Source organism: Uranotaenia lowii, chromosome 3 (assembly GCF_029784155.1).
Source record: "Uranotaenia lowii strain MFRU-FL chromosome 3, ASM2978415v1, whole genome shotgun sequence".
Taxonomy (NCBI): Eukaryota; Metazoa; Arthropoda; class Insecta; order Diptera; family Culicidae; genus Uranotaenia; species Uranotaenia lowii.
In genome coordinates this window covers 330485937-330491936 of record NC_073693.1, presented here as the reverse complement: position 1 = coordinate 330491936, position 6000 = coordinate 330485937, and positions in this window count along the sequence as shown.

Sequence of the window (6000 nt, the reverse complement as noted above, 5' to 3'; positions counted from 1 at the left end):
TTTTAAGACATTTATATCTAAAATTTATGAATTTGACTTTTGAGCTGTAATACTTCATCAAACGGCTTAATTTCTTCATTCACATGACGTACCGTAGTAACAAAAACGTAGTGATACTGTTCTTTTTTCGCTCACTGTATATGCAAGGTTGACGAAAAAAAAAATCTGTGTTTTGGATATAAAAAATTCTGACTTTCTGTGATTTTACCATACAATTCTGTGATGCTATTTCCTTTAATTTCATTGAAAATTCATGATAAAATGTTTTTTTTTATTCAAAGTAAAAAATCCAAATTTTATATTAGCCAAAAAAAAAATCATAATTTTGGAAATCTATTCAAATTTCAAAAATTTTGTGAAATTTGTGAATTTTTAAAGCTTTGTGTTCTGTGACACGGATTCTGTGAGAAAATTTGCTCAAAATTCTGTGAAACTATAGATATTTCTGTGATTTCGGCAACCTTGTGTATATGTTCAATGTTGATGGAGGCTGAGTTAATCAACACTTAGGCATTATGTCATGTCATCGAAAGTTTTACTTGATGATTTGTTTTTGGATCAACTGAATGAACTACATTACAGCGCAGGGTCGAAAACAGTAAAGGCGTTTCTAATTCTTTATTAAGATGTTATTTCAATGTTGTTTCTCGAATAATGATTTTAACCTAAACTAGGGTCCCACCTTTTTAGAAAATGTCTCGGCATCCCCTTTTTTCTCAAAATATTTCGTTTTTTTTCGTAGAAAACATTTGTGATTCAACACTCTCCAATTCTGCCACTTCAAAAAAAATTGGTCAGTGCTTGATGAAAACGCTTCTTATAAAATTTCTCCTCGATTATTTTCAACTCCTGTTATTTTTTTTCTAATGTTCTTTTATCCATCCATGTGCAAAGCCAAATTCGATCCAGCACCTCCAAATAGCCTTTCCTTTCTAGTTCTAATGATGATTCTAATTGAAAATCAAGAACCCTAAACTGGATCCAAAATAAATATGAAATCAAAAATACAATGTTGAGTTTAATGCTATGGAACCAGAATCACCTAAGTGAGTTCAATCTCATTCAAATCTTAATATTTTGAACTAAATTTCTATCAACGAGGGAAAAAAATTCGAAAAACCTTCAGCAGAATTTTGAACCTGGGTTGAGTTTTCCACCCCCAAAACCCAGCAACCTTTCATTTAGTTCATTGTGTAATGTTAATAATCACGAATCAACCACGGAGTACAATTATTATGCCATTGCACAGTGGTCCGAAATGGCTAAAAGTGGTACTTTTTTCCTAGCGACTCTGTCTTTCATTCCATCTCTTAAGTGTCTTCAGACAATTGCTCCTTTAAACATGTTTCATAACTTGAAAGCATCAAAAGTTAGTCAAATTCCACTATAAAAAAATTAAAAATTCTAACTTTTTTATTTCAATTGATAGAGCTTTACTTCATACTACAAAGTTGTATGGTACTTAAAAATATGAAGCTTTGTTTAATACATCAAAACTCTATCTCTTTTCAGAGCAGAGATATAAAACTTAACTATTGTTAGATGAAGATTTACATGAATAAAATGTTCTGAAATTTTTTTGGGGCATTCAAATCTTTCAAGTTATGAAACATGTTTAAAGGAGCAATTGTTCTGAAGACACTTAAGAGATAGAATGGACAGTATTTGGTTTTCTGTGGGATTAAAATAATTTTGAAAATGATTTCTTCAAGCAATTGGAGAGGTTCTATTCCTCTAATTTATGAATGAAATCGTGATTTTACCTTCTCTCTTTACCTCTTTGTATTGGCCCGCTTCGCTCCCTCGATTAGCATATCAGTCACTTGTCCACGGGCGCTAAGTCATTTCCGGTGTTACCTAATTCGTTGAAGAAGCGTTCGTCTAGCTAGTTGCTGCTTTTTCGGAAACCTCTTTTCCTCCGTCCCAGACAACTTGTGGTGACTATTAATTGATGAAACCGGTATGCAAGGCTGTTGGCATCTGCAACTATTGACTGGGTCGGCTGGCAATCAAATGTATCGCATCGAATGGTTATTGATATTCAATCTACGTAGTTTCTGTCATTGTTTCGTTTCCTTGTGATTTGTGACGATTGCTTTCGTTCATTTAAAGGTTTTTCCAGTTAGTTTCGTGTTAGGAATAGAAAAGGGTTAGTTTCGTTTGTTATTAAGCAGGATTCAAGTTAGTTTTCAATTCTAAATTGCTTCTGGTTCAGATTGAGAACTCAAAATTCTGAGCCTTTCACTGTGTCACTGACTTTAAGAATGAGATTTTTTTTTCTATGTACCTTATATGAGTCATTAGGAGTCCTCAATCCTTCAACAACACATTGTAGACCAAATACGAGATATCTCTTTTTTCATTCGGTGCAAGTGTTCTACACTTAGAAGGATAACTCATATTTATGTTCTATGTTTTATTATTAATCTTTACTCGACAAAAATGAGCACACTTGTCATAGTCGTAACTCATAAAAGCTAAATTTGTGGAACGATCAGTGATTTCTGAGATATAGAATGCCGAATTGCGGTGATTCTCGGCTTAGTTTTTTTTCACGTTCCTTAATGTATTAAGAGCTTTTTTATGGATGAATATTTTATGAATCCATTAAGCTTAAGAAATCCTGATTCCCAATATTAGTTAGTACTTCTGGAATCAATTGGGCAGTTCATTTCAAATTCACGAACTAGTCACCTCACATGTACCGATTGATTTGGTTCGCATCACTTTGGATGGGTGCCATCAGAATGCAGGATAATCCTTGTCTGGAGCTTTCATATAAAGAAACCGACAATCGCTGCCTGGTACAGATGTTGGAGAACCGCGCTTCTCAACAGGGAATCCCTCAGGTGGGATTGCTTCTATTGAGCGCTTCAAATCTAAAATTTCAAAAGGATGAAAACATTCCGCGACCGGTGTGCTTTAAATTTGTACTTCCCTGTCGAACAAATTTAGACGGAATTTCTGTAGAGTGTATTCAGCAACAAAACCTACTTCATTTGAAAATTGTTCTTCGTAGTTCTGAAAGTTTGGCCGGAATTGAACGGGTTCAGCTGACTCTGTGTTCCTCCCTTGAATCCTGGAAAGTTTGCACCAACATCGTTATCGTTCAACGTGATGCCGTTATCCTCAACATACAGGTACCAATTTTGTCGAAACCGCCGGTACTTTTGCTGAATCATCCGAACTCCATGGGTAATCAGTGCGATTGCTCCGGACTAATCAGTTTTGTGAAGCATCAGATGAAGGCCTGTGACATTTCGAGTACTACACCCACTCCAACGGAAATAGCCATCATACCAGCTAATCAACCGAAACTGGAGGAAAGTTGTTGGTATTTGTTTTTTATTGTAATTTGGTTGATCTGCGTTATAGCCTTTGGGATAACGTACGCGGTGAAGAAGCTTAGGGATTCGAGAGGATTTGTAACCGCAAGGCAGACAGTTCTGATTGAAGTACAACCGTACGTTACTGCGACTGCTTTACCCATAATGATTCGAAACGGTTGAAATTTCAATATTATTATTGGTCCTGATGGTTCATTTTTTTTTTCAAAATAAATACCAGTTTTAGCCCAGAAATCTGCATTTGAGAATATTCCTGTCATAAAAAACTCTTTTAAATATTTTTATATTATTCGAAATTGGATTCATCCCAATCTGTCCGATGGATTATCCCCATTATAACCGGCAGAAACTTACCTATTTAAATAGTCCCGGGGTTCGAACATTCAGTCAACAGGTTATTGTGGCTAAAGGCCTAAGTGACTTTCAGGAATAGAGCAATACAGATCGTTTTAGATAGTTTCAGCAACATAACCAACCATTTTATTATTAAATATAGAAGATTAATTCAGCATATTTTGAATTACTTATATAAACCTTAAATATTTTGACCCGAGATGCATTACGCGAATCAATAAATATAAAAATGGATTCCTTCCTGTATGTTTGTTCCCTATCGACTCGGAAACTACTGAACCGATTTACTTGAAACTTAGCAGATGAGTGCTTTTGAGGCCGGGGATGGTTCTTATTATAGTTTGCAACCCCTCCCAAGTAAAAGAAAAATGTTTGCATAACTTGAGAACCATTCAAACAAATAGTACCAAATTTGGCATGGGAGAATATTTTGGTACGATAAATATTTCTATGAGTATTTGGTACCCCTCCTTTCTTCCAATAATGGGGAGATAGGGATGGAGGGCTCATGAAAACCCAGTTTTTCATAAATAACTTTTGTCCCCTTCGGCCGATTTCTTTTAAAAAAGGTTTTTCTGAAAGCCTGAACTGTGACAAATATTTCATCCGAAGACTGCATTTCGATTCGAGTTAAGATAAAAAAGTTATTAAGCTTCAAAAATAGCTATCTTTTTAAAAGTTGATATTCATCGCTATTAATGAGAGATACAGCTTCGAACAATTTGACGCAGCGTTAACAGTGATGAATATCACTCTGAAAAAAGTTGGCCCATTTTTGAAGTTTAATAACTTTTTTATCGTAAGTCGAATTGAAATGCCAAAGGGGACCAACGTTATTCATGAAAAACTGGATTTTCATGTTCCTTCCGAACAAAATATCTCGAAATCCCATACAAACTTTAGGCTCGTTGAGCGACCCCTTCCCGTGATCCGATCTGGCCCAAATTTGGCGTGAGACCTTGTACTAGGCCTAGGATTAATTTAAGCCTGCAGCGCATAATATTTCACAAGCTTGAAATTTCCCATATAAATATGGGGCAGTCTAGTGGGTATTTGGATACGAAAAAGATTCAATTCTTATCGAGGACCTCTTTTTCCAGATGGGAGGAAGAAAGGAGCGGGCTTCCATTCAATTTTTATAGCATAATTCGATAACTATTCGAGCAAATCAAACAAAGTTGGGATGGTGGGATATTTGAATATGGGACAAGGTTCTATGATTATTTGAGACCCTTCCCTTCTCTGATTGGGAGGATAGAAAGAGGACATTTTTTTGCAATACTCGATCACTGATCAAGCGAGGGGAATTAAAATAGAAAATGCGAGTGTATTTGAGTGGACGAAATTTTTCCAAGATGGTTTGAAGCCCTTTCCACATTCCATTGGGGAGCAAAAAGGGGGAAGCGAGGCTCCCATACAATTTTTCGCTTAACTACAGAAATTATCGAGCAAATGGAACTAAATTTTGCATGGGAGAATATTTGGATATGGAAAAGGGCTCTATGGTTGTTCGAGACCTTTCCTTGAGCCCAATGAACAAATAGGAAGAAAGGAGGTTGCCACCACAATTTTTTTAATGGGATGGTATTGTATTTTGATACGAGTAATGTTTCGTTAATTATTTGGGACCCTTCCCTTCTTCCATTGAGTGAGATAGGAAGCCCCAATTATCCCAATTTTTGGCATAGAAGGCATTTTGGTAGGAAAAATGTTTTCTTGGTTATAAATCAGGAGAACTTTCATATTTTTTTAAATGCCTCGGAAACTGATTAAGCAAATGGAACCACATTTGGCATGGGAGAGGAATTTTATACAAGTTATACAATTATTTTGGTGAAAATTGAGAATTTGTGAATAAATTAAAACAGAGGCCTTATCCTTGACACAAACCAATGATTGGAAAAAAAAATTTATGGTAAGATTTTGAGAACAGAAAAAAATATTTAGGAAAATAAGAATTAATTTCTTTTGTATTGAACTTGAGTTTTGCTCAATTTACAATTTTCATTTCAAGGGGTTGGTATATAATGAAATTTAAAATATAAAATAATGGACCAACAAATTGAAATTTAAATTATTTTTTAAATTTCCGTAAATTTTAAAGATGTAGCAAAGCACACCAGAGCTGAGTTTTTGCAGATAAATATCAGTCATCAATTTTATACAAGAACTCAACGAATGCATAGGGTTACAGTAGCAATGCGCAAATCTTTTTGAAATATGTAATCAATAATAGTGCCGGCCACGTCCTAGTAGCCAATGTGGGACACAGTAATTATTATTCTAACAAAATTCTTCA